At 39.6% G+C, this 24,881-nt stretch overlaps 1 protein-coding gene across 1 annotated transcript in view; it reads left to right on the forward strand.

The window, feature by feature from the left end:
- GYS2 (glycogen synthase 2) overlaps positions 1–24,881 on the forward strand; it is a 730,647-nt gene that overhangs the window by 638,603 nt on the left and 67,163 nt on the right. The gene's annotated exons all lie outside the window — the stretch shown is intronic.

Genomic DNA, 24,881 nt, shown 5'->3' on the forward strand with positions numbered 1-24,881 from the left:
AAAGACTGGTAATATATTTAGTACACATTATATGGTGTTTAAAGTGGTTATTGTATATATCAGTTAGAAAGCTATGCAAGCTTTACTGCATTATGGAAATTATATTAATAAATTAAAAAATATTTTTCCTCAGCTAGTTCATAACAGATGGTTGAACAAGAGAAACATGTAAGGTGTCATGAAGATGCACATTTGTCAATTGCCATGCAGCCTGAAACCAAATCGGGTATAGTTAACTAGTAATAAATACATCAAAAGCTACAAATTAAAATGAACAATTGACTTGTTAGATTTTTATCATACGTGCAATAAGCAAGAGGTAAACAAGTAATAGATTTACCAATAATCTCAACCAAAATGTAAATACATGATACAAAGCAACACACTGGTGAGTTTGGTGACCTTTAGCTAGGGCCTGTTTTGGTCACTGCCATTTACAAGAATACATTGCTGCATAAAATTTGATAAAATTTTGTCCCAAAGCAGAAGATACATAATATTGATAAATGACATGGTGATAATGCACCTTAGTAGAACCCGACCTGTTCCACTGAGTAACAGTAAACTGCAGAAAGCAAAAGGAGAAAAAAGCGAGAGATTTTGGTGTGTGTGTATCTCTGCACACAGCAGAGGATGCAATAACATGGAAAAAAAAATACAACATCCTCAAAGAAGCCAACAGCAGGCATGTTAAATTAATATTCATAATATCACACAAGCAGAGCAACTTAAGGCAAATTGTCTTGTGGAGTCTGTGTAAAGAAGCAAACATTAAAAATAAGGTAAAATGTGTTCAGTGAATCACAAAGTAGCAATTCAGTTATATAAAGCAGATTTCTTTCTGGTACTCAGGATACATTCCGCTGGAAATACGTGAAGCTCAAAGTGACTGAGTCGTGATCATTATGGCTTGACAGGTCTCACCCGAGACTGTATTGAGGTGTATGCCAGTCATGCCTGGGGTGAATTTTGAGCACCCACCCAATTATACAGGTCCTGTTTGAAGAAAGATAAGTCTAGCATGCATCTCAGAGGTGAAGAGGAGGGACTACGTCTTACTGTGCGGTGACAACGCTACTGCAGCACCACCACTGCAGTATGAAAAGCTCTTTCAGTTTGTTTGTCTCTTTCGGCTTATCCCGGTTAGGGGTCGTCACAGCAGAACTCCGGTCCGCTAATGATTGGTAGTGGATTTTTTATGTGCCGGTTACCAGCCTGCCGCAACGAAGGTACGCCCCTTCACGCATGTCTCCACACAGAAGATGCTTTAGCTGAGAATCGAACGGGACACCAACCACTGTAAAACCATTAATACCCATTTGCCTGCAGTGTTTTCCGTTGATAAATGCTGGGCACCAGTCTTTCCTTTACCTCCATCAAAGCCTTCAAGCATACCACTGTCTCACCACTAATTTAGGTCCCATATGTCAGACAGACACTAACGGAGAAACAAAGTATATATAATGTGTCATCTTCCTTCTCGCAAAATGAAATAAATTTGGAAAGGAAATGTAAATGCTAAGAATATATAAGCAAAGTTTAGGAACTGACATGGTGTTATTCTATGAAAATTTCACAATACTGATGTAACAGCTAGGAACTGCTCAGAAGTTTGTTGGTTTATGCTTTTAGTCTGTAGTTACTCAAAAAAAATGGAAACCACTAACAGTGGAAACTTATTACAGTAGAAACAACTGTGCATCAGAATAATTAATTGCCTCACCCATCAAGCTAAAACAGGTATATGTGAGATGTCATTTTAATAATGGATTTATTGTACTTAAGTAATTGCTTACACTGAATTTGGGAACATATATTCCAACCTTTCAGTTTATCAAGCTCATTGTGGATTATCTAACTGTCAAAATCTGGTAATGTTCAAAAACAAAGAAAACTAAGAGAAGTAAGCCAATTTCTGGATAGGCACAAGTGAAGTTTTCTTACAATGTAGCCTTAAAGCTTTTCAGTTATGTAATCATGTACTTTTTTCTCTTGGTGTTCTCTTATTTTATTAAAATTTTAAGCCTGCTATAAAGGCTATACAAAATAAAACAAGAGCATACCACAGACGATTTAAAAGTATATCCTGATAATGCAACCTTCTACTCTAATATTCTCAGCCTTTCTGTATTCACTTTCATACTTCTAACTAATGTAATTCAAACTGAAAAAGAAAAAATAAAACTCTTAAGCTACCCCTTAAAAGAAGAAACGTTGTCCTTATCTATTTTTTAACTGCACTATGTTGAATATTTTTCCACCTTGCACAGAGAGGAGTATTCTGTGATGCAACAATTTTAAAATTAGTATTCCTTCTCCTTAAAGATAATCTAATTTATATTCTTCAATGGATAGCAGAATTGCAGGATTTTCAGTGGGCACACAGCTAAAGCCATAAACAAGTGAAACACCAAATGATATTTAAATACACAGGTTTGAAAACTCCCATTCCATTGAAAAAAGCTGTATGTAAGCTTGTGCCTATCCCATTTTAAAACATTTTAGTTGCATGTAGAAAACAGATCTGTTTGCTGCTCATTGAGGGATCAAGATCATACCATCAAGATCAATCCTGATTGGTGATTGTGTCCATTAAGTCAGAGGCTGTATCACAACAGAGGTACTGAAAATTAGGTTTCTGCAGCATAAGCTCCTTTGGTGCAGAAGGCTATGGGTTCTGTTCTCACACCAGGCAAGACTGACTGCTGAAATTACAGTGCAACGTAAGGGAGGTGCTGCACTGCTGAGTATGTCTTCCTTCAGATATGCTAAACTAACGTCCCATCTGCTTAGGTTGATAGTAACTCAGATGGATGGAAAAAGATCCCATGACAGCTGTTGAGTGTAAGGGAAGTTTCTCAATGCCCTGGCAGAATTTCCCCTAGTAGTATCAATACCACCTTGGGGTCTCCCCTGAAAAGAGGCTATTAGCCTAGCAGAAGTTGAGAGGTATGGAGGCATTGTATGTAATGCCCTAGATGCTAATTATTTGGTGGATTTTAAGGTGAGGTAGTGGTTCTGCATTCCCAAGTGTGTGTGTCTTTGCTTAAGATGCCTAGTGACTATGAACTTGTTGTTTTCTCAGTCATTCCCTATTGTAGTATTACCAGCTTTTTATGTAACAAGCAATTAATTCTTAAAGGGCAGCAAGCTCTGAATTTGTAGATGAAACACTGAAATATAAAGTTGCTTGCCAGTAACAGCCTCTTCATTAGTTATGAATCTCTTTAATGTGGAATTATTCAGATGAAATTTACTTCTGCAGAGATTGTGCTTTTACTGACTTATACTGATGGATTGTAATGATAGAAGTCTTGAGTGGCCTTTTATGGTTAAAATATTCTGAAATGGGCAGTTATTTCATTATTGGGAAATGCATTGTTTCATTGCTTACTGGAAAAATGTTCAAAACTACAAATTTAAAGCACAAAGCTACAAATTCAAAACACACACTAACAAATGGTGCCTTATTGTATAGGGAATTTGAAAGCAGTGTTAGTACCATAATTGCCTTTTGTGCAGAAGGCTGTGGATTCTACTCCCACACCATGTAGATGGAGTGCTGATATTGCAGTGCCCATATGATCGCATTATAAGGGGGGGGGGTACCGGTTTTACACTCCTAAGTGTGTCTCCTTTGTATGAGATATCTAGTAACTATGAACTTCTCAGTTTTAGTCATTTCCTTTTGCAATATTACCAGTTTATCACATTTTTAATTGTAACATAGGCAATTCTTCAAGGGCAACTTACACTGAATTTGTAGATGAAGCATTGAGGTGTAAAGTTGTTTGCCAGTAGTAACCTCTTCATTAGTTGCATGTTTCTTTAATGTGGAATTATTCAAATGATTTTACTTCTGCAAGATTGTGCGTTGAGTGATATTGGTGGATTGTAATGACAGACGTCTACCCTTTTATGGTTGAAATTTTCTGAAATGAATAGTGTTGTCATTATTGATTTTATACATAATTTCATTGTTTATTAAAAGAATGTTAAACTGCAATTTAAAACACTTTCTAACAAGTGGCAGTGGTGTCATACAGGGAATATAATTTACTATAATCAGGAAGGTGAATCAAAGAACGAATACATGCATGCATGGCCCTAAAAATGTGTGCAAGGAGTCTATTTTTAAAACAGCCCAAAGATAAACTTAATGGCCAGATGCATTTTCTATAAATGTGGGTTTTCATGCCATTTCAATGGCAGAGAAGTTTAATGCTTATGCCAAGTCTGTTTTCATTGCGAGATTGTATTGTTTAGCAAATGGCTATCTGTGTTTGTGCTATTCTTACTTAAGTTACTGTACAGAGGGAGGAGAGAGGTTGCTATTTTACTTTCACTGAGCTGTAAAACTCACTCGCGTACCTCAAAGTAAATTAAACTGTTAGTTAAGCAACCCTTTGAAACATGGCACGTGGTCTTCTATTTTTTGAGGACATTACTTTCATAGTAAAATGTGTGAAGGAGCAACAGATAAAGCAGGTTTATTAAAGGAAAATTCCACCGTCCTTCACTTGCAGTTTAACTACATTATAAGATATCTTTTTTTCTATGCATTTAAATAATTGAAGGAAAAGACTGAAGTGGCCTACCTGTGGGTGTGGCTTATAGGAGTGTGCATTAGTATGGCGTGGGTGGGGCTTAAGGGGCGCTGGAGTACTACTTTGCCTAGGCCACCATTTCAGCTAAGGCCGGCCCTGCTGTGTAGCAATTTCAATGATCAGTGCTACTTTTGTCTTTGTGGACCACTATATCTGGTTTTCTTGCATCTGTCTTTTGTACTGTTGGTAATGGGTGATCCCATGTGATGTAGACTTCATAATTTTCTATACTTTGTAGCTCATGTTTCAGCTACTTCAATATTATAAACACATGTCCTACATGGACAGACTCAAAAAATCTGCAGCTTTTCTCATCGTCTACTTAGAGGTGATCTCTGCTTGATTTACAAAGCCATGTCTGACACAGCTCTGTTAGAAAGGCTACATCTAAAGAAATCCCAATCCCTCCGCACCACACGCTTCAGAGACCTCAGCCACACACACAACAATCAACAGAACATGCTGGAGGGGCAGGTTCATAACCCAGAGACTGCCTATGCTCTGGAATAAACTTCACATACTTGTCAAGCAGAGCACCTCACTGGCCCTCTTCAAGAGAAATCTTGAGAGGATGGGAAATGGAAAGTTCACCCCAGGGATCACTCCAGTGGCTCTACTTGATAGAGGCACTAGGAACTAACCTCAGGTGGCACAATGCCAGGGCACTTCTATGGGCTAGGCTTGTAAAGGCTGCAGGGCCATTAGCCTAGTACACATCTATGAACCTAATGTTTACACAATCTCCAGTGCAACAGTCTTGCCTCATTATTTTGCCTTTCAGTATACGGTCCTCCTGCCATTAGTATGTCACAACCAGCAACAAGGTGTACAACTGTTCCCAATTCTGTTTTACAAAACCTACATTTGTCCATTTCTCCCACATGTTCAATGGAGTTTGTAAACCAATGTGTATGTAGCCCCACTATCTTGGGCTGTCAATATTAACTTTTCATCTCTTGGTTTGAATCCTTTCCTTAACCATTCCTGCATTTGTTCGTTATCAACATGAGGTTTTATGCATTTTCCACATTTCTTGCCTTCTCATCTGATCCTTCACCTTTATATTCTTGTTTTTTGCCACATTCAGTTGCTGCCTTATAAATATCTACTTCTAATTTGATTTCTATTCCCACTTGACGCCAGTGTCCTGCTAGAAGGGAAGTGATCTCAGATTTATTTTCATGTTTCAATACTTTCAATATGATTGGTTCTTGTGAGGTCAGCAGGTATGTATGCAGTCCCACGATTGCAGATCTATACATGTAATCAATTTCAAGGAGGCCCATACCTGCTTCAGAACAGGGAGTATATAATCTTGGTGTGCACTGTTTTTTATGAATCATTTGAGCATGCAGCATCCTTCTTTCCCTTTCTAATCTATTCAACACCTTTGGGGCCAGTCAATCACTCCAAAACTGTAAGTTGGGACAGAAGAGCAAACTGGTTTACAGCTTGAACTTTGTTCCTAGATGTCAACACTGTTTTCAGGATTAATTTAAGTTTTCTAAAATTTTTATTTGCATTTTTTCATGTTTTATTGTTCCTTCATCAAATCCCAAATATTTATATACGCCCTCTTGCTCAAGTCTTTTATATCATATTCTTGTCCCAAACTGATGTTTTTGTGGTGCTGCAGCTTTCCTGCTTTAAAGGTTGCTTTTGCACATTTATCAAGACTAAACATTCTTCTATCATCTAAAAACGTTTTGACTACTTGCAGTAGTGCTTTCAGTTCCTCATCTGAGGAGCTATACAGTTGTAAATCATCAACAAAGAGAAAAATCTATACTTTATTGCTTTCTGTGAGCCAAATTATAGCCATGACCTAATATGTTAAGGGCAAGCCAAAAGAGCAGCGCTGACTGTGTCACCCTGGAATTCTCTCCCTTTGGGTTGTTATCCCTGGAATAATTTGTCCTTTATCATGGCTCGCCTGCAAAGTGGTTTGCCACTGTTTCATGGTCACTGTGGTATAGTTCCAATGTTGAGTGTATCTTGTACATTTTTAAGCACTGTTTTATCCATGAATATGGGATACTGTCACATACTTTTTTTTGTAGTATGTCCATGTCCTACTTGGGTAGAGTTCTCCACTATGACTTTATCAACAAATGATCCCTTGTTCCATATGACTTTTACCCTTTTGTTCTATTGCCATAATTGAGTTTTCTTCTCAATTACTATAAATTCTGTTGGCATCAATTCCAGTGTATAGTTTATACGTCATTGGAAGGAGTTATTTGTCTATAGTTTTTGTTAGCTTGCAGGTTCACTCTTAAGTAGGAGCATAGTTTTTCCTGTTAGCCAGACTGGTGTCTGCCTGGGTGTACATATAAATAGTTCTTGCTCATGGATAAATCTTCATGCAAAGATGTAGATACTTTCAGCCAGAAGTTGGGTACTGAATATGAGCCTGGGGTTTTCCAGTTAGAGGCTTTACTGTGTTGCAATCTCTGTGGCTGTTACTTTATCCGATTTCATATCCTGTACATTTGAACGCTTATTTCTTTTACTACTATCCATTTAGCATCTTTGTTCCACACGATCTTCATAAATATTTCTCCAAAATGTATCTTTCTTTTTTGGTAGTCTTTCAATTCATTTTATCTCGTTTCCCTATTCTCTATAAAACTTTCTTGGATCATTAATAAATTGCTGTTTTTGTACTTTTCCTTTATATTTATCTATGTATCTTCTCCATTTTTCTGCCTGTGCTGATATTTTAAGTTTATTTGGGATAGTGCATCATAAATCCTGATTTGTTATAATACTGTTCATTGCTTTTATTATGTCTGAGTAGTTTTGTTGGTCTGTTCCCTCTTCTATACTCTAACAGTGACGCTTCTTGTCTTAATTGCTTTTTAATTTTCTCTATTTGAATCTTCCATGATTGCATTCGATTTCTCCCCATCCTCTTCCTTACTACCCTGTGTTATTGTGGTAGGACTTTATTTGGCTGCACAATAATGTATCCCAATTACTTCTGTTATATCACATGAATCTCTGTGGACAGTCCTAATGTGTTCATTTGTTTTATCAAACTTTGTTTTTATTGACCTTCTGCAGTCTTTATTTCATTGATCTTAATATGTCTGTCCATCTTTATTAAATCAGGCAACTCGTCTCTTAGATAATTTTCTTCAAAACTGATGGCACATTCTTTGTTCGCCATTACCTGTGGGCATTCTAAACAAAATGTGAGCTTCTTGTCCCACATTCTCTTCAGTTTCACCATGTCATCCATTGCTGTTTTATATGGAAACTCACTGGCCTATCACTGCCCATCATTGTCAAAGTTGCCACAGTTTCCTTTTCTCTCTCTTGCAGTATAGCCCCAACTGAAACTTTGTAGCGGTTTCATATGGGAGGCTCCGTAGTGTCTTCATATGTCAACTCAGATGCTTTATGCTCCACTGGTTTCCCCTTAATTTGAGTGTCCATTGCTGTAGCTTGTTGCATTTATCCAAGTTAGATTTTCTACACTAAATCCTTCATTTTGCAGGTAATCCATGACATTGTTTTCTATTTCTTTAACTTCTCCATTACTAATCCTCTCTTCTGCTTTTTCTCTGTGTTCTTATTTGTTTGTATTGCAAATTTTTCCATATCCAGATGTCTCTGCCTGTATTTCTTCAAATATCTTTGGTGCTCCCTCTTTTTGCATTGATTAGTTTTGTTTTCTCCTTTGCATAAATATTGCACATATTAAATCGTTTCTTTCACATGCCCTTATTTCTTTAGATGTCTCCTGCTCCTCTTGTTTCTCCTTACTTTGTGGACTAGTTGTTCCATCATGCTGTGATATGACCTGTTAGATTTTCTACACAGAATCCTTCACTTTGCAAATATTCCATAACTTCAACTTCTATTTTTTTTTACTTCTGCTTAACTAATCTTCTGTTCTACAGTCATTCTTTGTGATCTTATTTCTTTTATTGTGAAATTTTCCATACCTGGATAAGTTTGCCTATTTTTCTCAAAGTATCGTTTGAGGGTGACTTTTTTGGGGTCTATATTTCTTTGACAACTTAAGTTGAATGCTTAATGATAGACAGCTAAGCGTCAAAGTTTCAAAATCGTGAATGGCCATATACACATTCTTTCCTCAGGAACAAATTCGCTAGGCCGTCCAGAAATAAAATTAACTTTTCAACCTAAATATGGTGGGGGGCTGTGCCCCCTACACCCCCTAACTAAATATACCAATTCTGGGATTGCTCTACATTGGGGAAAGGGCAAATCCCCGATAACGGCCAAGTGAATTCTTTCCCGAGGAAAGAATTCACGTATATGGCCGTGCGCGATTTTGAAACTTCGCTTAGGTGTCTATTATTGAGCATTCGACAACCTAAGTTGTTGAAGAAATAATATAGACCCTTTTTGTGTTTATTAATTTAGCTTTCTCTTTTGCATAAATATTGCACCATATCAGATCTTTCTTTCCCATGTCCAAGTTTCTTTTTTATCCCTTTCAAATGTGTCTAAATTTTGTTCTTTAAATTTTCACACTTCCTCAGGTGCTTTTTTCCAAATGGCGCAAGGTTTCGTGGTCTATATAGTTTTTTAGGGTCTATATTAAATCAGCGAATGCTTAGAAAAGCGAACGCTGATTTGACCCCATGTAAGCGAAAGCTTACAATCCCGAACACTCAGAACAGCGATCCCCCCCCCCCCCGGGGGAAAAAAACGCTGTTCCAAAAAAGAAAAAAAAAAACAAAACTTTAAAACATTACATAAAGTGGAGGGCTTTGCCCCCTACTTAAATATACCAACTGCGAGATTGCACTACAGTGACAAAAACGGCAAAATACTGAAGGCGGCCAAGCGATTTCTTTCCCAGGGAAAGAATTGGCTTATATGCCACTTCGGTTTTTTGCCATTTTGTGCTTTCAAGTTCGATCAAGACACATTCGAAAGAATGCATCTTTGATCATCTAATAGGGAAGCCTCTTTATGGATCTGTTCGATTAATGAACACATTTTTATTTGAAGCTTCTGTCAGTTTTTCCTGTGGAAGTTTTTTTTCTCTAATTTCTGTCTCTTCATATATCGTCATATGAGAAGGTTCCAGGGTTTTCCAAAGTCTGTCTGGCTTCAACATTATCATCCTTTACGGTTTCTAGTCCCTGTTCTTCCATGACTCAAGCTGGAACTTCAGTAGCAGATTCATCAGTTGTCCCTCAACCCAGGGCTTCATTTTCAACCTCCAGTCCCCTCACAGGAACTCTTCGCAGGTGCCTTGGATGTGGGATGGTGGGCCTCCTTCAATCCTCTGAAAGTGCAGTGCCTTTGGTCTTGGCAAAAGACCACATCAATATCCGAGATGGGAGCCCTTCTGGCTCTTCATGCTTTTCATGACGTGGTACATCAACAAGCGAGGAGACAAGGTCTCATCTCCTGTGCAGATTATCTCTTCATGTTGGAATCTAGCTGTCCAGTATTGGGCGAGCCTTCGGGCAGTTTATATTTCCTCATATTAGAACATGAGAGATTTTCTGAGCAGGTCTGTATCGCAAATCCAGTAAGTGCATGCTTCACAGGGATATGTTTCTGGACATTGTCCTACAGTGTTGTAATCCTCAAGTTTATCTATTTGCCTACCATCTGAACAGGCACCTCTCTAGCACTAGACTCCCATGTCCTCTGGCCTGGAAGATGGATGCCCTATCCTTCTCTTAGAAGGAGATGTTTCTTTAAGCCTTCCTCTCATTCCGAAGGCCCTGTTCAAGATGGAACAGGTTGCTGCCAAAATCTTGTAGGTGACTCTGTCTTGGCCCCAGACAGCATTGGTTCCCTCTTCTGCATTTATCCAAGGGCAATCCTCACAAGTAACATCACAGGGTGGGCCTACTCGCGCAAAACAAGGGATCTTTCATTCAACCTCTCCTGTCCATTTTCAGCTGACATTGTGGATCATAGGACTTTGATCCCATCGAGACACCTTTTTTCTGAGGATGTGCTTTGGGTCCTGCAGGAGGCTAGGAAATCTTATTTATCCAAATGGAAATTTTCTGCTTGGTGTCTCTACTGTTACCTGGATCCCACTTACTGTGGCAGTTCCTTTGGCTCTCTCTCATTTTGTGAATTGTTTCAATGCTGGGTTGGCTTATTTTGTTAAGGCCTGCATATCTATTATCTCTGCGTGTTTGCCTTTGACTCCCCCTTTAGCCTGTAGATTTGAGGCTAAACAATTTCTTAAAGGCATCCTTCATATTAGACCTCCCAGGAACCCCTCCCTCCTTCCTGGAACCTTATGTTTGTTTTACAAATATTGGCCCAGGCTTCTTTTAAGCCTGCTGCTTCAGCTTCCTTACAGCATTGTTCTGGAAGGCTTTCTTTTGGCCCTTCAGCTAGACTGGTGTTTGAGCTGCAAGCCCTTATGGTTATTCCTTCTTTTAGTTTTTCATAAGTGCAAGATGACCCTTCGTACTAATCCTCCTTTTATGCCGAACATGGTTAATGAGTTCTCTTAATCAGTCTATTCATATGCCCACTTTTCCCTTCTCTGCAGTCTGCTTAGTGAGGTTTTGCACACCTTGGATTTGCACAGACATATCTGATATTTGGATAAGGCTAAAGCTTTTTGTAAATCTGAGCTTTTGTTTCCTTTCATCTTAAATCTTTAGGTTTGGCCGTTTCCAAGCAGACCATTTCTTGGATATCCAAAACTATTTCTTTTTGCTATTCTTTTCATGAGAAGAGCCTTCCTTCCTCCCTCTGTTAAGGCTCATTGTATTAGGGCTGTGGCTTATTTTGGTGCTTTTTTTCAAGGTTTGGATAATTCTATTCTTGAGGCAGCTTACCTGGATGCCTGCGCATACCTTTACCAAGCACTATAAGTTGGATGTGATTTCTAGGGCCAGAGCGCTTTTTTTCAGGGCCATTCTCCATGGTTCTCTTGAGGTGTCTGCTGGCCCTTCCTCCTCCCAATCTTCCTGAGCTTTTGCACTCTCCCTATTGTAAAGAATACCGCAACAGTGATATGGAAGGACAGATAGCTGTGTAAAATCTTAACCATAACAGTACATGTTCTTTTCACTGTTGCAGTATTCGCTTCACCCCCCCTCCTCCCCCTGGTCGTTTTTTCTTCTGGATGTACTTATTTACTAATGTCCTTGGACTGTCGTTCGTAGTGGGTCTTTTCATTTCTGAAGATGGGTTGTCCAGATGTCATTTTTATGCCTTATGCTATGTGTGGAGAACATACATGTGACGTACAGAGCGCCCATTACAACCTAAAGGCTTTGGAATACTGGCCAGATGTTTGCCTTCCTTGGCAGGCAGTCTCTGTTGTCATCCTCTTCAGGGTTGTGGTATTCTTTACATCTACTCTTGTGCTAAGATTTTACACAACTGTATTTTTTCTGCTCTGGCAGAGGAGCACTTGTTGAACTAGTAGTTCTAGATGGTAACAGTTTTCCCATGGAAAGTACAGTCACTTATGATTACCAGAATTCTTCAGAATTTCATGTTAATTCAGCAGTGCAACAGTAATGAACGCGGTTAATGTTTTATTACGTGTTGCTAACTCAAGTTCAACGTGGCACATTTACAAGTCCAGTAGGATAGTAGTGTGTATTGTACATGCAGTGTAATTCTCAAGTCACTGGACTTTATTCACAAACTACCATTTTTGCTTCTTCCTGACATATCTACCTTCGTAAGATGCAGGATCAGCAACTTTAATGAACTTAGAAGCCAACTACCAACCAGTCCATTTAATATATTTGATGCCAAAATAGTAATTTTGAATTAAAAAAAAAAAGCCACAACAGTAGTGTAAATAAAATAGCAGATTTATAGTGTAAAAGACAGGAATAAGCTAAGTAAAGCATTAGTGGTACCCTTGAGATTTAAAACAAATGCCCATACAGATGGTACTCTAGGGATCCTCTTGAAAGCCTCATTCACATGCCCAAATCAGGGAGTGTAACCAATACCAAAGACCAGGAGCAATGTTAGCAAAATGTACCTTCCGAGACTGGGATGCCTCAAAGACCCACTTGGAAAAGTAAACAACCCTTCAGCTGATGACCTGAAATAACTTACCAGGGCAAAGAACTAGTAACTCGCTCACATAAGCAGTGCCCAGGCTGGGAAGAACACAATGTTAGATACCCAGCAGTGACTGACCTCTGCTAATACTTCAGAACAGGCATTATGCCACTTGCATGAGATGGCAACATGCATAGCTAGTAAGTTATTCCCTTTGATGTCGTGGTGAAAGGTCCAGACTCAAAACCAGAGATGAACAGACGAGATTGGTGCATAGATCACCAAGTCTAAAGACAGAATCAGGTGCATGATATAGGCTGTGTTCCTATAATGGGAATGTCTATGTTGAGATCTGGTCTTACAGTAGCCCATCAGAAAGCTGATTAGTCATGGGTACAAGATAAAACCTAGCATATCCCCTCATACTGTAAAATGTGGGTTGGGGGATAATGGGAAAGTTATGATGGGATGGATAGTGGTATGCATTAGCATTACCTCAGTCTTAGCTGGGCTGACCTTTGGTTGGTCTTGCCACTGTCCACTGAAGGGTTGAGTCCAGTCTTCCACAGCAAAATCTGGCATAGATTCTTCAGTAAAGAAAAGGTAACACTATTGCCTGCACAAGACTAATATCAGACCCCCTCCCCCAACCATTATCACTGCTTTAAGCAGCAATATGTATGCTGTGAGTAAGAGGGGCAAAGATGGAGTCTAGTGACACCCCCACCAGTTAGTCCTCAGTAACACATCAGGCACTCCTTCAGGATGCTAGCATCCAGTGTCAAAAGCTGGAGAAAGAGTTACAACTGTTTTGCAATCATCGGGTCATTCATTAATCAAATGAGGAGCACCTTAGTTCTATAAATTAAGTATAAATCCAGACAAGGATCAAGGCAATTGTGTTGTGAGAACACATCACTGCAATAGAAAGACTGGCAGATAACTTGTCAGCATGTCAGAATCACAGTAGCAGCAGTTTTAAATATTGGTTACATCTTTTTCTTGTAATCAGAATGTAAAACTGCCTTGGCAAAGTTCAGACAATTTGGAAAATGACTGGGCCCAATTTTCTGGGTTGCTGCAGGGAAGGGGGTGCTCCACTGGGGTATAGTACAGGCCTTCCCCATAGTATCAAGGTGGCCTTCTCCCTACCATCAGACTCTCACCATGGAGCAGATGAGATGATATGGGATTCCCAGTAGGAAGCAGTGGGTAGGCCCGTAGATTCTTACCTCATACCTGCAGATTTCCAGCTCTCAGTATTGAGGCAAATGGTTGCAGGTACACTAGCCCATGGGCTTCGACATGCAGGAATGGAGGAGAATTAGTTTGGTTTTAAAGAAGTCTTGTGTGTAATTTATTTATGCATAGCTGCATTCATTTCATTGTTATATTTATCTTTGCAGCTATTTCTCAAAGCATCTGTATTTCAAGACATGCATCTCAACTGTCCAGATTTTCACAGAATGACAAGATTTTTGCCTCATATTTTTGGTCTTTTCCTCATAAAATGTGTAGTTTTCTGGCAAATAACTGAGGGCTGAAGCTACTAAATAATGGCAACCATTTGAGTCTGACTTCATATCCATCAGAAGATGCATGCTGATAACAAAACCTTCTGTGCCATCAACTTTTTAAGTTTATATTTGTCCCTGATTTTGGGTCTGTTACCCACATTACTGTTAGCTGTATCCAAGTTTTTTTTGTGCTTAGAGATATGCTTCCAGATCATTTTAATTATGTTGCTGAAAATCAAGGACTTCAGCCAGTATGGAGTTCTCCAGTTTGCTTCTAGTTCAACAATGAAGCCACCTCTGGCAAATGAGTCACTCAATATACCAGCTTACATGCACCTGGCTTTGTCTAATAACATTGTCTGCAGTCAGGGCGATGCCTTGTGCAATACTTTCTCTGCTTATCTTCCACTTCAAAAGACCATCTTCCTTTAAATGCTTTACAGAATGTTGCAACTTTTTTTTTTTTTAATCTAAGCATGCCTTTTCTGCCTTTCTCTGTAAGACAGAGAACCATAAACTACATTCCTTTTATGGAATCAGTGCAGTTGCTCAGTTCTTACTGGCATCTACTTGCATCATGGCTTACCTAGTCACAGAAAATGTGTGTGGGCACATCAACGCACCTTTTGTATTGCAGTACCATCCTGCAGTATGTCACAATGATTTCTTTACACAGTTTATAATTTGCGCTAAGATATTACACATTAAGGAATGTCACAGAGCCTGCTTTTTCACTGGGGAACACATTGACGTGATTTTCACTGTCAAGTTTCAAGCTTTGACATGTTAATATAACCAATTATCTCAGCACTTCTCATTCTGGTTGATGTCCTAAATCTCTTCAATCTCCTATGCTTCTCGTTGATTTAACCCCACACACTAGAATCTCACCTCTTACATTAATACTACTGTAAAGCCCTTCTGTTGTCTGTGCTAACACCACCTGAAACACTTCAGGTCAGGTGCTCATATGCTAAATGTAGACTCTGGCACAGGGAATTAGTTACACAGTTCAGAACTCTTCACATCAAGATAATTTTGCCAAAATCCCAGATTAGCAACCATCATAAAATACTTTGCTTCTGGCATTGTAATTCCTACTTCAGATGTGCAAATGAGACAATTTATTACAAAAAATCATATGTATTTGATCCATATGATATAACAGTAACTTCTCTCAGTATACATCTTTGTTTTAATTCCACTGTATGCTCATTAGTTCATTTCCTTCTTTATTCTTCCTTGGAACATGCAGTACTGGCAAAACTGCAGGATCTAGTTAAATACAAGCCTTTAATTTTCTGATGGTAAAGATATCAGGTGTATCCTTGCATATCAGTACAATTTCCATCAGGTCTGCTATGTAATGGCATACCTAAGCATGTCCTGTGCTGGTGTGGAATATTGTTGCTGTAAAGCAAGTAGGATGTGTTTAAGGAAGAAAAGTAATTTTTGTACCAAGACCCCCACCACCACCACCACCATCTTTTTTCTTTCCACTGACTCCTACATCTGAGTTCCTAAAAAATATTCAGATAACATCTGCTTTAATGCACCTTATTTGATGTGGTCCTGTAATATGTAGAATGAGTTTTATATTTTTGATAGTTTGGCTGGTTTAGCAAATATGATGATGGCTAATGCATTTTTTTAACCAGACAAGATTTATGAATAAGAAATCCTTGTTTAATAGGGTGGCTTTTGTCTTACAAAATATGCGAGAGGTAGATGACTGAATCAAACTAAGGTCTTCCAGAAAGATAATTGCCCATATTGTTAATTCACTGTACTTGACTGCCAAGCACATATTTTGCTTGGGTATTGCTTCATTCTCCGTTTTGTTTGCAGAAACACCTCAGTATAACATGCCTAAAGGCCATGTTTTCTGCAAGTGTCTGCTTTGTGATTTAACGCATCATAACCTACTGAAATGTTTCTTTAAAAGTTTGTCTGTTTTCCACTTATGAGGATAATCTCTGATCAGCATATATTGGGAAGTAAATATAAACCCACCTGTAATAGCCCAGTTACGGCTATCTTTTTTGGCAAACTGTTAGTTGCCTGATAACTTTGGCAAAATACCCGCAATGTAAATTGTCAAGACTTATTAGAATGCCTCTGAGTAAATAAAGGAATGGAGGGTAACAATGGACAAAATGATGCCTAATAGTTTCATTAATCAGCTTTGGTGTTTTATGATGCTTTACTAGCAAGCTATATAGCAGGATTTCTAAGCACATTCAGTGTTTAATGGTCTTGTATGCAAAATGACTCTTGACTCTTACTATAAAATGAAACTAGTCAGGACGAAAATCAGTGATACCACTCCCTGAATTTTGATTTTATGTTCTCCTGAATTTTGATTTTATGTTCTCATACTTTTTACTAATTGGTTTGCAAAAGAATGGTAGTTGAAGGTGTAGCAAAAATGGTAGTCTGTTAACTGAATAAATCACATGGTCTCTGTTCCCAAACTATTCAATGCAATTTTTTGTTTTCTATATTTCTGTTCTCGCCACATAAAGCCTAAATGAGGGAAGACTGCTGCTTGCACACATTTTACAAATGTAATCCCTGACATTGGTTTGACAGTCAAGATGGTGCAATTCTGGGTTAACATTTCATAAGGGTCAGGACAAATGTGTGCAATGTGAAGTCTAACTTAATGGTTTTAGGTAAAAAAAAAAAACAAATAGATGCTGTGTGCACGTGTACATTCCAGTTGTACATTCCAGTTTGATTCTATCTTGAGAAAATCTTATAATTGAACCGTATTCTGTTCCCTCCCACACTGACATTTCAACACATGTAGCACCTGTCTTTCATTCAAAGTTTGCAGATGTTTGACTTAATGGAATTTTACACATTGTCTGACTTATTCATTAGAATGCGTGACTGTGTGACCAGTAATCATATGTGATTCACCCAGTCTGTTCTGTCAGTGTTACAGAAGGTATAAAGCTGTTCTGATTTAGTACCTGCTGACATGCAAGGTGATTGGTCTTTAATGGACATTTCCCTGATTGTTTTTGGTGGGTTCTTGCCTTGGGAATAGTCTACATCTCTTCACTTAACTCACCCCATTCTCTTTATCTGTACATTTGGGACCTACAGACATTGGATCCTACCCAATTTGGCTTTGTCAAGGGCAGATCCTGCCTTTTGAACTTGGTCGACTTTTTTGAAACCGTCACTAAGGCCATTGATGAATGCAAGGCAGTTCACACAGCCTACCTTGACCTTGCAAAAGTCTTTGACACAATACCACACTCGGGCATCATAGACAAACTCGCCAGCTTAAATGTAAACCCATATGTCACGAGATGGGTTGCAAACTGGCTCAAGGACAGAACCCACAGGGTCAGAGTTGCTGGAGCTATGTCAGACTCTAAGCCAGTCACAAGCGGTGTCCCACAGGGCTCAGTTCTGGGACCCCTCTTGTTTGGCATTTATTTTTCAGAGGTACAGGCAAACATAGGAGGATTGTGGCCGACAAAGTTCGCAGATGACTGCAAACTGGGCGCCATAATTGATACTCCAGCGTACACAAACATCCTTCAGAGAGGACTCATAGAAACGGATAATTGGTGCCAGAGCCATGGCCTTAAGCTTAACGCCAAAAAATGTATAGTCATACCCTTTGGGAAAAACAAGGTGCCCACAAATTACCACATAGGTGGTAATCCATTAAGTATGGAAGAGGTAATCCGGGACCCAGGTTGACAGTAACCTCTCATTTGACACTCACATTGCCAAAGTGGTTAGGAAGACCTTCTATATTGCCCACCTTATCATGAAGGGTTTCACATCTAGACCAAGAGAGGTCATTGTGCCCCTGTACTCATCTCTTATTAGGCCAATGATTGAGTACAATGCCCCATTTGGGCTGTATCTTACCCGACACATGCAGCAGTTGGAAAGACCCCAAAAGTTCCTCACCAAGAGGATAAAGGGTCTTAAACATATGTCATATGCTGCCCGACTGAAAAAACTCCAGCTCTATTCAGTCGCATACCGCCTACTCAGAGGTGACCTGTGCCTAACGTACAAGGCCATGTCCAATCCGGAATTAATGGACATGCTCCACCTCAAAAAATCCAAATCCATCAGAGCCACGAGAGCAAGAGACTTAAACCTCAACACAGAAATAAATAGGACGTGCTGGAGGGACAGATTCATAACCCAGAGGCTCCCTACACTCTGGAACAGAATCCCAGTCCATGTTAGGCAGAGCCCCTCACTAACTCTATTCAAGAGAAGTCTTGACGAATGGATGGGAGATCGTAGGTTTACCCCAGGGGTTATCTCTGTGTCACTATTAGACAGAGGCACAGTAAACTAAACCCTAAATGGGCATAGTATTCTCATCCTAAGGGGTGGTGAAAGCCACACACACTCTGGCTAGGCTTATAAATGCCCTAGGGCAGATAGCCTAGTACGAACCTATGAACCTATGAACCTATTTGTGTCTAATTAACCCCTTTCACAACAGCAGACCTCTTAACAAAAACTCTCCTCACAGTTAGTCAAGTTAATTTGCTAGTGACTAATACCATTTGAGTAAAATGCCTACTAATTCCCCTACTCAACCAATCACATTCAAACAGCATCCTATACCACAGGTACCTAAAGGTTTAACCAAATGCACATCACTAACAGTTGCAAAACTGAGAATACTGTCAGGACAAAATGACTAATTTAAGATTATACCAGTAGCACTAATACTACAATTTTATCATCCACATTAAACCTCAGAAAAAAATACATTACACAAGCTGGTGTATACATGTAGGTGAAAATGTAGCCTCTAGAAAGGCCTAACCAGCCATGGCATGCCATAGGGTTTGCCACACTTTATCCCAGATGTGGTTTGATTAAACAATTGTGCTTTCAAAGTATTTAAAATGTATCTAAACTTCAGAAAAAAAAAGGTTGAAAGACATGGCCTATTCTGTTATGATCTATGAATTAAACTGTCCCTCAATCTGTCCAGAGATCCACTTGAACCCTTGTTTTATCTATCGTGCAAATAGTCATGCAAAACCATTGTTCGGCAAGACTTTGTTGTGAATGTATACTACTGGAAAAACGGTAAAGGCTTAAAAGTGGTTATTGCAGAACATTTGTAATCCATTATACCCAATCTTACAAAGTTCCTATCGCGAAATCGAATGTTAAGAATGCCGAATACCAGAAGGACGAACTTGGTAGTTCGAAAAGTGAGAATGTCGAAGCCATGGAAACTCCAATTCTTTCTCAGGGAAAGAATTCAGTTGGATGTTTCTGCGGATTTGGGATTTTCGGACTGGATCAAGGTAAGTGTATGAATGGGTAGTGACTGACTTTAGGGTTAGGGTGCGGATCAGGTAAGTGTGCGAAGTGACAGACTTTAGGGTTAAGGCGCAGGTGAGGTAAGTGTGCGATAGTGACTGACTTTAGGGTTAGGGTGCGGGTCAGGTAAGTGTGTGATAGTGACAGACTTTAGGGTTAGGGCTGGGTTAAGGATAGTGCATAGACAGTGGTGTATGTTAGGTTTAGTGTAGGTGTTGAAGGTGTTTGGTGTGATTGTTGTGTGTTTTTCAGAACAGCAAATTTTTTCCCTGGGAAAAAATTTGCTGTTTTGAAGTTTTGATGTTATCCGAATTTGAACTTCCAAGTTCGAACTTATGGTGTTCGACATTTTGGAAGTTTGATTTCATGATATAGACCCTCTTACAAGTATTGACAGCCACTCTTCATGGGTTAATAGGTGTGTACTAGGCTTACAACACTAGGTCCATTGTTAGCCTAGCCGTGTAATCCAAATGTGACCCACAAATTTTATTATAGGGGTGATTTACTGAATGCTTCTGTCCATCAGAGACATGGGTGCCAGACCGGGGCAATTTGATTACCCATCCATTGGTCCAGGTTGTGCGCAAATGCCTTGGGGATGATCTCTGCTTCACATGGATGGGGATCTTGTTCCAGAGAATGGGAATTCTTAGAAATGTGCATCTAATGTGCCCTAATGTGTCCCGTTTATTTTGCAGGCAGAATTAAGGTCTTTTGATCTAGTGGTTCTGATGCGGTTTGTGAATGTGCAAAAGGTTGATTAAAATGGGGTCTGGGGTGCCTTGTATGCCAGGCAAAGACCACCTCTCAGAAGTCTGTATGATACCAAATAGAGACAGGGCTTTGAGATGATTGTGTTTACTCAATGTATCCTTTTTGTAAGGAACCTTTTATGGACATACTGGTTGTTGCATTTGTCTGGTATGGTACATATAGAAGGAGCATTTAAAGTCTGTGATAGGTCTGATGGCTAAGGACAGTTGTTTGATCTGTACAGACAGATGCCATGCTGTTGTAAGTTAAGCAACACTGAAGGATTTTCTTACTACTGTGAACACATGGTTGAAGGCTAGGCTACTGTCTATATCTCTAAGTGAATCAACTTTTATGGGTATATTATTGATGACATGGTTACCATGGATGGTCTACTTCCCAAAACGCGCTGTAATGCATTTCTTGACATTGTTTTAAGTCGAGGCTTTCACACCATGTGAGTTAGACTTTCCTGAATGATATTCTCATCTTTGAGAGATTCAGTGACTGCTCACAGTTTGCAAACAACTTGGTCTGCCAGAGGCCATTGGCTTTGACTGCTGAGAAGTAGATGCCAAAGAATGGGCATAACAGAGTACTGAGGGTCTCCACTGGTGACCAGCCTGTTTGTGGAGGTGACCTCATTGATCATAACCTCTTGGGTCGTATCTGTGAGCCAGCTAGCTATCCAGCATGTTGTGAAGGAGTTTATGCCTAGTTATGCAAGTTTGTTGACAATGCCGATTGGAGTATTATATCAAATACTAGGTAGGCAGTATGCACTGCTTTCCCCTCATCCATTGCCTGTGACCTTTTCAAAGAAGTCCACCAGGTTCAGTAAGCATGACCTTCGTTTGACAAAGACAAATTGGGATGGATCCAGTATCTGAAGGTCTCCTATGTTTTTAATTTCCTTAAATTATTTCCATGACTTTGCAAAGAAGACTAATCAGGTTAATGGGTCTGTAGTTTCCAATATCCTTTGAAGGTTCTGCCTTATGAAGGGGGTGACTATTGCAATCTTGTGTTCTCATGGCACAAAGCTTGTTTTAAGACAGTACTTAACTAGTGACTCCAGGGGCCCTGCTAAGTTGCATTTCAGAAGGCATCCCATGATATTATCGGGGCCCATTGAGGCTGTGCTCTTGGCTTTAGAGACTGTAGCCAGCATATGCTCCCTAGTTATGTTTAGAGGAATTGTTTGAGGATATTTTGGGGGGGATGGTTGGGGGGTGGGGTAAAGTAGGAAATTAATTTGTCTGTCAAACAGGTTTGTGTCGTCACCAGGCACTGAGTGTAGCACCATTAACCACTGGTTCGGCACGTCTGAGGTTTCTGACATAGCTGAACACCATGGGAGTATATCTTAACCTCAGAGTTGGCTTTGTTTGACTTAATTATCTTTCTTAGCTGCGTATTTGTTTTGAGAGCATTTTTATCTTTATGGGAATTACCCTTTCTGAGTTTTGCCATATTTTTCCCCCATTTGTTGTATATGCCATTTAATTTGAGTTGCCATGACAGTTTGTTTCTGGGGCAAGTTCTGGGCTTATGTCTGGTAGGTACTGCAGCCTCTATGCAGTCACTGTGGTCAATAAAATGACTAATATGACCTCTTGTATTTTTTCCAACTCAGACCAGCAAACACCTTGTGCCACAAAATAAATAAACCCAGGCTTCCTAATATGAGCAGGAGACAATAGCTAGTAATTTACTCAACAGCAATATCATGGGTCTCTGGAAAGCAATGAGTGAGACAAGTACTTTCATTGCTATTGACCCTTGTATATGCAAATTTAATGGGGTGGGGCTTTGGAAATTACATTATTATAAGGGGTAAAGGCCAGGAGGACACCTTTGTAAGTAATGAAATAAAACTAAGTTCATGTCATGTCAGGCTTATTTCTGGACCTCCCCAAAATGGCATGATGCACACTGGCTTCATAAACAGGCTGAGAGAACTCAGTTTACAACCTTTCACAATGTAAAGCTACCTTAATAGAAAATCTCCGTTATTACTCCAAGCCCTGGCCTACAGCAGGTATTTGCTAAAAGATCCACCCAACGGATCACTCCCCTCAGGACAGGCACACACCCATCCACTCCCGTGCTAATAAGCTTCCCAGGCCACTAATCAAGGCTGGGTTTTCTGGGCCCTGGTCAGGGCTTTATCCTTCTGTTCTACCAGAGGAGTTGACAATGTCTGAATTCTTGCTTTTAAATACTTTCTCTTTCCTTGAGTGTCATTACCAATCCTTATTTGTATCAGTTTCTTAATGTAATTTCTTGATTTTCTTTTTCCCTTAAAACTGTGCAGAGATTTTAAATTGTTAAAGTAACTTAATCTGGGTTCAACAGAAGTTAAAATTGTCTGAAAAGGGCACATGCCCATCTTATCAAAATAAACAGGTAATTGTTCATGGTCAATGAACCTTGCATGGAAGACCCCTACCCATTTTAATATCTAAATTTTACCTCATCTGTCCATCCTCCCATTGATCCCCCCACCAAAACAAATGGTGACCTATATTTGACCACTGAAATGTTAATGTGGAATTTATTCCTGTCCATTGGTCGTGATTTTGCTTCTTTCTTTATTCATTCAGTTATTCTCCCTATTTAAGGTTTTCCTGTTGATACTTACTACTGACTTCTGTTTCTCCATTTGTCTTAATGAGGCCACTACTCCACCTATTTTCACAATCATCCCTGTCCTAATTCCTTTATCTTACATTTTCACTTATGGGTGTCATTATTTCTCTAGTGAGCTACGATAGGTTCCTTTTTTGTTTTGGATGCAGTTATCATTTTTTCTATACTTTGCCAGTTTTGTTAGTTTCCTCATTTCCTCTGCTACTTTCCTAGTTCCTTGCTTATGTACCCCTCTCAACCCCTTCTGACATAATCTGCTCTACTATAATTCTGTTTGTGCTCCTGGATTTCACAGTGCCCAGTGTTGACCATATTACGTGGCCACCACTAACCTAGCGAGTTCTGGTATTCGGTAAAATCCTTCACTGTATCACCACTCCAGTGAATAACATGGATTCTTACATACCTGATTTCAGACAGTACTTTTGCTTGAACTCTTTGAGGCTGAATATTTCATTCCATTATTTTAGCCAGCTTTGGATGAAGTGATATTCAATTCTGCATGTGTCAGACTGCGATCCTTCGTCATAATCACTCTGTCCCAATTTTCTTTTGTGCCTTTCCCATTTGTCTTGTTTCTCTAATCCTTGCATCTTAATATCCATTGAGTGTTGGCTTATATTAATGGTTTCTACATTTTTCTTTGTGTGAATGACTTTTGCCCTTTCTCATCCTAAAGGCACAGTATTTCTGATATGCATTTACTTTATTTTTTTTTGACTGGGGGGGGGGTGCTGAAAATAAAGCCTTTCCATGCTGAGCATCTCATATTTGAAGGAACTCCTTTTTTCCTGTCTCTTGTACTTTCTCCAGTAGTGCTTCCTCCTCCAGGACTTGTGTGGTCTTAGCACTGCTTTGTATAGCCCAGCTTTCTGTTGGCTTTTGCTACAGTCTATATTTGATGGTCCACTGTGACAGTTGGCATTATTCTTACATCATCGTAGTCAGGTTTTACAATTGTTTCCCTAATCTATGGCATCCCTTTTGGTGGTTGTAATGCAGATAAAACATATTGTGCTTTTGGGGTTAAACATTGGGCCACAAAACATCAAAATGTTTGTTTTGTTCTAGTCCCTCTTTAGGTTGGGCCAACTTTCCTGACTACGTTCTCCTTACCCGGATACTTTCATTCAGGAGGTACCAGTCTGCCATGCTCATTGATATGTGCAGAATAGTGGGGAACATGAGCCCAGACACTGAACTTTACAGCACCCCTGGTCATAGGTTGTCTGGAGACTAAGGTGCCCTGGCCACCACTTGACCCTTCTCTGACCTGTGTTCCCCTCAGTGAATCCGCCACCACCTCCCTCAGATTGCTTGCAATTCAAACCTTGTAAGACTGAAAAGCATTTTAGCACCTTAGTAATCTGTAAAGCCAGTATCTCCATTCTGCAACATTGCAGTCAACTCTATCTTAGTACTTGATTATATTTATGTAGTAGGATCGTGACAGCAAAACCCAGTCTGGTAGGTATCCTGTAGCTGGCTGTTCTGCAGGACAACACTGACTTCCCTTTTACACTCTAATCAAATAAAGCTGATTGGTGTATAATTCTTGTGGTGGAGTCTTGTCCATTACCCAATTCACATGGGCACTACTTTGATACCTTTCTAATTTTCCTGCACTTTTGCAATTGCCAGTGAATTGTTCCAAATATGTTCCATTGAATGTATCACTCTGGTGGCCAGGTTCAATTTCTCTTTGACCCTGTGTACTTGTCAGTCTAGCCATACGCTGTTTACCCCCCACCCACATTTTGCTCCTGACATAGTAACCCATCCTTTTCCTTAGAGTGAAGCACAGAATTTAATTCTTAAGCCTGTGTTCTCCTGCAAGTTTTTCCCTCCCCAGCACTATTGAGTAGTCTTCCTGTCCACAGAACTTTGTGAAATTTTAGCACATTTTTCCATGGCTGCCTTAGTTGCCCTTGTTTCCTTCCTAGAGTAATGGCACTGTTCTCCTTCCCTTCAACTCAAAGAAAAGGAACTTGCAGATGTTAAGTGGCGGTGCAAACTGTGAATG

This window comes from Protopterus annectens, chromosome 11.part0 (assembly GCF_019279795.1).
Source record: "Protopterus annectens isolate FY-2018-M chromosome 11.part0, PAN1.0, whole genome shotgun sequence".
Classification (NCBI taxonomy): Eukaryota; Metazoa; Chordata; order Ceratodontiformes; family Protopteridae; genus Protopterus; species Protopterus annectens.